Source organism: Arachis hypogaea, chromosome 19 (assembly GCF_003086295.3).
Source record: "Arachis hypogaea cultivar Tifrunner chromosome 19, arahy.Tifrunner.gnm2.J5K5, whole genome shotgun sequence".
NCBI classification, from domain to species: domain Eukaryota; kingdom Viridiplantae; phylum Streptophyta; class Magnoliopsida; order Fabales; family Fabaceae; genus Arachis; species Arachis hypogaea.
The window spans coordinates 104,661,908-104,671,243 of record NC_092054.1 but is presented as its reverse complement, the minus strand read 5'-3'; the positions used below and the strand labels follow the sequence as shown (position 1 = coordinate 104,671,243).

The 9,336-nt window shown below is 33.4% G+C and overlaps 1 long non-coding RNA gene across 3 annotated transcripts; it reads left to right on the top strand.

Moving 5' to 3' along the window:
- The first annotated feature begins 1,123 nt into the window (after window positions 1-1,123).
- On the top strand, window positions 1,124-3,670 carry LOC112775024 (uncharacterized). Of its 3 annotated transcripts, none has more exons than XR_003189423.3 (3): window positions 1,181-1,754; window positions 1,856-2,466; window positions 3,462-3,670. It is a non-coding gene; the product is annotated as an uncharacterized lncRNA (long non-coding RNA). The 3 variants fall into 3 exon arrangements; XR_003189422.3 differs by having other exon boundaries at window positions 1,185-1,754; window positions 3,465-3,670; XR_011877923.1 differs by having other exon boundaries at window positions 1,124-1,754; window positions 1,856-3,670.
- Window positions 3,671-9,336: the final 5,666 nt, after the last annotated feature.

Below are 9,336 nucleotides of genomic sequence, written 5' to 3'. Positions count from 1 at the left end.
AATTTTAAATGTATGACATGAGATTTGAATTCATGCTTTGAAGTAAATAATGCCTCCCTTTAACCACTGAACTAAAAAGTTTATTTGTCAAAATTTTTAAATATTATATCTAATGTATTTTAGGTTTATATATATATATATATATATATATATATATATATATAACTCTGGTAAATAATATGTTAGTAATACGTGCTTGTCGAATAACTCGATTAATTCTAGTTAAAGACTTATTTTTTAGAATGATTCTTCATTTGGTTCAGATCAGTTTTATTTTTAATAATTTTTGGTAATCGTTGTAAAAAGCTTACAGTTTTTTTAATATTAATTAATTTCTTGTTTATTTTTCCTATTTTATAAGTTATTCTATTAATTTCTTCGATAAGACTAGCTTTTTTAGTGATTATTAATATCCTTTTGATTTTCAAGGATTTAATTTTATTAAATTTCATGATAAAAATAAAGAGAATTGTATAATAACTCAGCTGATAAAATATAGCAAATTTTTTAACATTATTTTTTAAAATGTTAGGAGCTGTTTTACAATATGTTCTTATTATAAATATCTTATTAAACAAATTTTTATGAAATTTGGTGACACATAATACTATGGCTAGTTAGAGCTGTACATGGCTTGGTTAATCTATTTGGGTTAGCCAAAAATATAATTAAATTAATTAATTAAATTAGTTTTATATTATGAAATTGGTTATTAACCGGTTAGAAAATTTGAAAATCGGTTTTTAACAGGTTATAAAAATAAAAACCAATTTTAAAAAATAACCAATTAAAAAAAAATTGGTTTTTACATAGAAAAATTGAATTTTTCAAACAAAAATTAAAAACCAATTTTTAACAATCGATTTTAATTGGTTAAAAATTGGTTTTTACAAAAAAAATTGGTTAACCAATTTGAACACAAGAGTGGCATAAAATTTGGTTTTGGTTAACCACTTTTTAATAATATGGATATAATTTTTAAAATTGTTTTATTAAATTGGTTAACTAAAATATAATTATATTTTTTTAATTGGTTAACCACAATTTAGTTATTTTATGTACACCTCTATGGCTAGTATTTCTTTTTAACTGTTGCAGAATTCTTTCCGACCTGGTTCCATATTCTTGAATGGTATTTAGGTATTTGTTCTTTTGAGATATTAAGAGGTATTTGATTAAAAATTTCTCCATATTCTAATTCTAATGCATTTATTTCTACGATTAATTTGGCCAAAAGATCTTAGTATACTTATACAAAGTATTTCTTTTATCGCATTTTTTATTTTAATTATTATAGAAGTCATTTGATGTGTCCACACAATGTTTTGTGCATTTGCTTATTTGTTATTATGTTCTTTACTGTGCTTTCAGAAGGAATGTTGTTAAGCTTTCACAAGAGTCCATTCATGTTGTCATGCTCGGATTTTCCTGTGAGGTTCCATGGTTAGGGGGTGTGAGTGTTGATTTTGATTAGTTGAACTTCTGATTAGGGGTGTTTTTTTGTTATCAGAACTTCTGAATATTATAGGTGTTGATTATTGTTCTATTTAGTAATTTTTCTAATTTGTTACTTGTTTTTTTACTTGTTCTGAATAGTAATTTAGTATTATTAGAAGAGAAGAACAATCAATTGTGATTTCGTTCTCCACTTCACTCCTCCAAGTCTCTAATGGTCATTGATGCCTTGTCTCCACTAAATCCTAAGAAGGTTCAGATCCACAACAGAAAATGCCTCCTGAAATCAAGCGCTACTAGTGAGTATTGCTTCTCCTCTTCCCCTTTAAATATCTATTGGCTTCGTTCAATATGAATGCTGCAATTTAACTTGTTGTTGCAATTTTTGTGGGCATTGCAGAGAAGTTTATAAAGCATCTTGAAAGGGAAAACCATATACAATTAAGGAGGTGAAGGCTTCATATATTGGTCAGATTCTAAGGATATCTGGTATAGTGACACGCTACTCAGATGTTAAACCTTCAATGAAGGTTGCTGTATACACATGTGAAGATTGTGATTTTGAAATTTACTAAGTAATTTGGGAAATCGCTGCACAAACTGCTCTATTCCCAATTTTTTTGTCATTATGATTTTATTTGCTAGAATCTACTAAATCTTGACATGGTTTTTTCCTTCCCATCCACAAACAGGAAGTAACAGCTCGAGTCTTCATGTCTTTGTTTAAGTGTCCATCCACTCGCTGTAAAATAAATAATAAGGGAAACCTTATTATCCTTCAACTTAGAGCTTCAAAGTTTTTAAAATTTCAAGAGGTCTGTACTCTATTTTGTCTTAATAAAAATGTGAGGACTTCGTATTTTTCTGTATAATTACTTGTTTACTTTAACTAACTATCTGGAGATATGGTTCAACTGGAGGCAAAAAATTCAAGAATTAGCTGAATATGTTCCAAAGGGCCATATTCCATGAACAATGAATATTCATTTCAGCGGAGAGCTCACAAGAAAGGTGTTATTTTCTACCTGTTGACATTAAACTAACAGTCAGAACATAGTTTTATTTATCAAGCATGTGATATTTGTGTTAACTTTATAGTTGGACTTCCTTTATTGTTTATATTTCCTTAAAAGCTCAAGAATAAAATCTTTGCTGAAAATAGATGGGTATACTGAGAATTATTGACAAATAATAATATAGAACTTTACGCTCTCAATACATATAAAACTAATTAATGTGAAAAATGTAAATATGTTTTTTTCAACTAAATGATGTAGCATGATCCCTATGATGATATCTTCTTTTCACATTGTTTTTTGCATAAGTAGGGAGCTATATATAATATATTGTAGCTTGGATTTAAATCTCAACAAGTAGGTAGTAGTTGTGTAGTGATTAAATCTCAACATTGTATTTGAGGTTATTGAACTTGATGGCATTTCAACAAAATCTTCAAGCCATAATTTTCTTGATTGTATCCTGAGATAACATCACATATCCAATGCAATCTACCTGTTAGAAAGTATTGAATTTGTTTATGTAATAGACTGAACTCGATGCAATGCATATAGGATTGTGGTTTGCAGTTTTGATTACTTATAATTCTTCTCTGATTTTCACATTGGCTTTTTTTTAAGCAAGAGCTCAACACAATAATACTTTATTTAATGAATATGTTGGGAAGGTACATGGGAAATTGCTTGCTTTATTTATGTGAAAACTTGCATAAATTTGTATTCATTTACTCACTGTACAGGCACACAGAAGAATAATTCTCTATCTAGTCTCTGAACAAGTGAACAATTTCTATTATATGTATGCATAGGTTTTGGCTAAGGTTTTCTTTTTATATGGCTCAAAACCCTAGCAAATTCTCCTTGCTGTTTAGTGTTTGAACTTTAATGTTCATTGACTTATTAAACCTGTGTTGCATATTCATTACTCAACTGTACTGCGTCATAAAAAATGTTTGTGCTTTGTTCTAACATGTGTTTTTCTCTTTTTAGCAGGACGACATGATGTGAAGAAAATATTTTCCATAGAAATATGAAATGGGATGGGTTTCATATAGACTTTAGTTATTTAAATATAATATTTTGATGTGTTTTGTATTTTTTTCAAGAAACTTTATCCGGTATTACATGTAATGGATAAATTATACTTTATTTTGATTTGTGTTATTTGGAATAAAAATATATCTAGTTTATAATGTAAATTTATAATTTAGATTTCTTGAATTTCTCATTTTTAGTCTTGTTTTGTGATTATCATAATTTTAAGATGTGATTATTCTTTAAAAAAATAAATTTCATAAAATAGAGTAGGTTATGATCACGATTTTAAAGTAGGGTGATCATAGAAAAGCTATAAGACTATGGTCACGGTTTTATAAAAGGGTGACCATAGAGTAAGCTATGTGCACAGTAAAAACTGTGATCATAAATAAGGTTATGGTAACAGTTTCACAAAAGGGTGACCATAGAGTAGGCTATGGTCACAGTTTTTACGCGTGACCATAGAGTAACCTATGACTAGGATAAAAAAAGTGGCCTAAAGTGCTAGAATTTGATCACTACAACCGTGACCATAGAAACTGTGACTATAGATAAAAAAAATCGTAATCATAAGTCTATGGCCGCGGTGAAAAATTTGTGACCATAGACCTATGGTCACCCTTTTCACTAGCTCTGGTCACGATTTTTCATTGTGATCCTAGACCTTTTTATTGTACTGACAGTGGTGGCGGTGAGTAGAGACGCGGCAAAAAGCTGCTACAAGATTTCAATAACCGCGGTGTCCACCATATATAGTGCAATGGAGACATAGGAGAGGTTGCGGCGAGAAAGGGAGGAGGGTTACAGCAGCTAAATGGAGGAGAGGAGAAGGAGAAGGAAGAGAGAAGGTCATGATAATAGAGAGAAAGATGATTTGTGGAATGAGGAGGAAGGGGGTGTATTTTAAATTTATCCCAAATGCATCGTCAAATTTACTGACGATAATGATCTACTAGTTACCGAGATGACGTGTTTTATTTTTTGGCATAGCCGTTAGGTTTTTCTAATCAATCTGACGGTAATATAGGCAGTATTAAATAACCCATTCGAGCCAAAATTTACAGTCCAATTTGGGGTTTGGCTACCAAATTCGACGGTAATGTTTTGTGTTAACCTCGGATAATTAATAAATAGTTAACCAATAAATTAATTTTAGATAATTAATAATTAGTTAATCAATAAATTAAATTTTTATTTAAAAAAATTATACAATTAAATTTGATAAGTTAGAAAGGTAGAAATAATTAAAATATGAGTTTTGACACTAATTTTTATAGTTTTTGACCCAAAACGGGCCAACAGGCCAAATCGGTTGGACCAGGTCCAAACCGGACCTAAGGCCCAACATATATATATGCATCAACCTTGAGCTTTTCAGTTCATTTTCACAAAAAGAGTGAGGGTTCCACGGTGAGAGAGGAAAGAGAGGAATGAAAACCTAAGCCAACTTTCAATCCAATCTTCAAGCCTCCATAACTTTCAATCTGGATCTCCGATTGACGAGCTATCAATGGCCACGCATTCGTTTTGGAATTCTCAACAAAATTCACCTAACAATTTGGTATGAAATTTGAGAATTTGTGCCTAGTTCATACCTTTTCATTTTTGAAAATTTTGGATTTTTGCTATTGAAGAATTGAATTATTTTGATGGTGGTTTAGGTGAACTCTAGTAACGGTTAATCACTAAAATTTTGGTAACCCTAGGTTGGTTTTTTTAGTGAATTGTGTGGTGTTAGATTAAATTGTGTGTTGATATCACATTGGTGGATGTTGAATGATTAATTTGAGCCTTGGAAGCTGAGATTCTTTTTGGTGAGGAAGTTAGAGCTTTGAAGCTTGTGAATTAAGGCATTTTGAGGTGCTCTGGCTTAGGGAGGAATCGACTAAGGTATGGTTTTGGTTTCTCGGAGGTAATATATAATATAACATGAAAACTTAGACTAGATGACCATAGGATAAGCTTGACTTGAATTTGGTTATTGATTTGATTAGTGAATAAACGTGTACTGGTGTGTAATTGACATATGATATGATGAATATATGTGTTGGCATGTCGTGGCATGAGATTAATGTACGTGAATGTAATTGTTATTGATTTATTTAGTTGAGGAGTTATTGAATATATATATATATATTGATTGTTGAATGAAATTGATGGAATTGAGAATTGGAATCGTGTGGAAGGAATGAAATGGTACTGTTTTAAGTACTTTTGGTATTATTTTAAGAAGTGAAATGTAGGTTTTGAATAGAGAATTCAGAAAGAATAGAGGTGTTGGTGTTTTTGTAAAAAGTAAACTTTTGACCAACTTCAACGACTCATAACTCGACTTTTGGAATCCCAATTTGTGTGAAACTCATTTCAAATGAAAATTGGGACTGTGAAGTCTATGACATTCGAATAACGGATAAAAAATTATTTAAAATGAGAAAGTTATGCGCGTGTGAAATTCAGTGTAAAAATCTAGTTTTCTGCAAACTTAACAGCTTTTGAGGAAAAGGGAGTGTCGCGTATGTGACCTGCACACACGACGTGAGCTATGCTCACTGTTTTGTAATCTCGCGTACGTAGAGCAAGGCCTGCATATGTGGAACCCAACTTTAAAAACTCGCGTACTCGAAAGTACGTACGCGACGCAAACACTTCCCCTGTTTTTGCAATCTCGCATACGCAGACAAGGTCTCGTGTACACGAGCCTTTAGCCAAAAATGAGATTTTAAGTGTTAAGTCAATCCTCTATATTTTCTAACCTCCCTTACACTTGTTTAAGGTCTGTTAGTGAGCCTTTAAACCTTAGAATAAGGATGAGTCTGTTAGATAAATTGAGAAGTGGTATGCGAAATTGTTACTCAGAGGTTGTAAAATTTGTTGTTCGTTCTCTCCCTGGCAATGGCGCCAACAAACTGGTGCACAATACCATGGTCCAAACATAACTTCACAACTTCGCACAACTAACCAGCAAGTGCACTGGGTCGTCCAAGTAATAAAACCTTACGTGAGTAAGGGTCGATCCCACGGAGATTGTTGGTATGAAGCAAGCTATGGTCACCTTGTAAATCTCAGTCAGGCGGATATCAAATGGTTATAGAGTTTTCGAATAATAATAATAAATAAACAGAAAGTAAAGATAAAAATACTTATGCATATCATTGGTGAGAATTTCAGATAAGCGTATAGAGATGCTTTCGTTCATTTGAATCTCTGCTTTCCCGCTGTCTTCATCCAATCAGTCTTACTCCTTTCCATGGCAAGCTTTCTGTAAGGGCATCACCATTGTCAATGGCTAAATCCCATCCTCTCTGTGAAAATAGTCCAAATGCTCTGTCACGGCATGGCTAATCATCTGGAGGTTCTCGATCATATTGGAATAGGATTTACTATCCTTTTGCGTCTGTCACTACGCCCAGCACTCGCGAGTTTGAAGTTCGTCACAGCCATCCCTTCCCAGATCCTACTCGGAATACCACAGACAAGGTTTAGACTTTCCGGATCTCAGGAATGGCCATCCATGGGTTCTAACTTATACCACGAAGATACTAATAACTCGGACTCGGTCCCCTGTATTAGATATCTAAGAGATATTCATTCTAGCTTGTTTGCATGTAGAACGGAAGTGTTTGTCAGGCACGCGTTCATAAGTGAGAATGATGATGAGCGTCACATAATCATCACCTTCATCATGTTCTTGGGTGCGAATGGATATCTTAGAAGCAGAATAAGTTGAATTGAATAGAAAAACAGTAGTACTTTGCATTAAATCATGAGGAACAGCAGAGCTTCACACCTTAATCTATGGAGTGTAGAAACTCTACCGTTTGAAAATACATAAGTGATAATGGTCCAGGCATGGCCGAATGGCCAGCCCCCATGAAAGTCTAAGATAGCATAAAACTGACCAAAGATCCCTAATACAATAGTAAAAAGTCCTATTTATACTAAACTAGTCACTAGGGTTTACAGAAGTAAGTAATTGATGCATAAATCTATTTCCGGGGCCCACTTGGTGTGTGCTTGGGCTGAGCTTGAAGTTTACACGTGGAGAGGTCATTCTTGGAGTTGAACGCCAGTTTGTAACGTGTTTCTGGCGTTCAACTCTGGCTTGTGACGTGTTTCTGGCGTTTAACTCCAGACTACAGCGTAGAACTGGCGTTCAACGCACTTTTGCATCATCTAAACTCGGGAAAAGTATGGACTATTATATATTTCTAGAAAGCCCTGGATGTCTACGTTCCAACACAATTGGAAGCGCGCCATTTTGAGTTCTGTAGCTCCAGAAAATCCACTTTGAGTGCAGGGAGGTCAGAATCCAACAACATCAGCAGTCCTTCTTCAACCTCTGAATCTGATTTTTGCTCAAGTCCCTCAATTTCAGCCAGAAAATACCTGAAATCACAGAAAAATACACAAACTCATAGTAAAGTCCAGAAATGTGAATTTAACATAAAAACTAATAAAAACATCCCTAAAAGTAACTAGATCCTACTAAAAACATACTAAAAACAATGCCAAAAAGCGTATAAATTACCCGCTCATCACAACACCAAACTTAAATTGTTGCTTGTCCCCAAGCAATTGAATATCAAATAGGATAAAAAGAAGAGAATATACTATAAATTCCAAATTATCAATGAAACATAGCTCCAATCAGATGAGCGGGACTTGTAGCTTTTTGCCTCTTGAATAGTTTTGGTATCTCACTTTATCCATTGAGGTTCAGAATGATTGGCATCTATAGGAACTCAGAGTTCAGATAGTGTTAGTGATTCTCCTAGTTCAGTATGTTGATTCTTGAACACAGCTACTTTATGAGTCTTGGCCGTGGCCCTAAGCACTTTATTTTCCAGTATTACCACCGGATACATAAATGTCACAGACACATAATTGGGTGAACCTTTTCAGATTGTGACTCAGCTTTGCTAAAGTCCCCAATTCGAGGTGTCCAGGGTTCTTAAGCACACTCTTCTTTTGCTTTAGACCTTGACTTTAACCGCTCAGTCTCAAGTTTTCACTTGACACCTTCACGCCACAAGCACATGGTTAGGGACAGCTTGGTTTAGCCACTTAGGCCGGGATTTTATTCCTTTAGGCCCTCCTATCCACTGATGCTCAAAGCCTTGGGATCCTTTTTATTTACCCTTGCCTTTTGGTTTTAAGGGTTATTGGCTTTTTGCTCTTGCCTTTTGGTTTTAAGAGCTTTTGGCTTTTTCTGCTTGCTTTTTCTTTTTCTATTTATTTATTTTTTTTCGCCATTTTTTTCTGCAAGCTTTTGTATTCACTGCTTTTTCTTGCTTCAAGAATCATTTTTATGATTTTTCAGATTATCAAATAACATGTCTCCTTGTCATCATTCTTTCAAGAGCCAACATATTTAACATTCATAAACAACAACTTCAAAAGACATATGCACTGTTCAAGAATTCATTCAGAAAAGAAAAAGTATTGTCACCACATCAATATAATTAAACTAAGTTCAATGATAAATTCGAAACTCATGTACTTCTTGTTCTTTTGAATTAAAACAGTTTTCATTTAAGAGAGGTGATGGATTCATAGGGCATTCATAACTTTAAGACATAGTTACTAAATACTAATGATCATGTAATAAGACACTAACATAGATAAGCACTTAACATAAAGAAAACGAAAAACAGAGAATGTAAGAACAAGGAATGAGTCTACCTTAGTGATGGTGGCGTTTCCTTCTTGAGGAACCAATGATGTCCTTGAGCTCTTCTATGTCTCTTCCTTGTCTTTGTTGCTCCTCCCTCATTGCTCTTTGATCTTCTCTAATTTCATGGAGTATGATGGAGTGCTCTTGATGTTC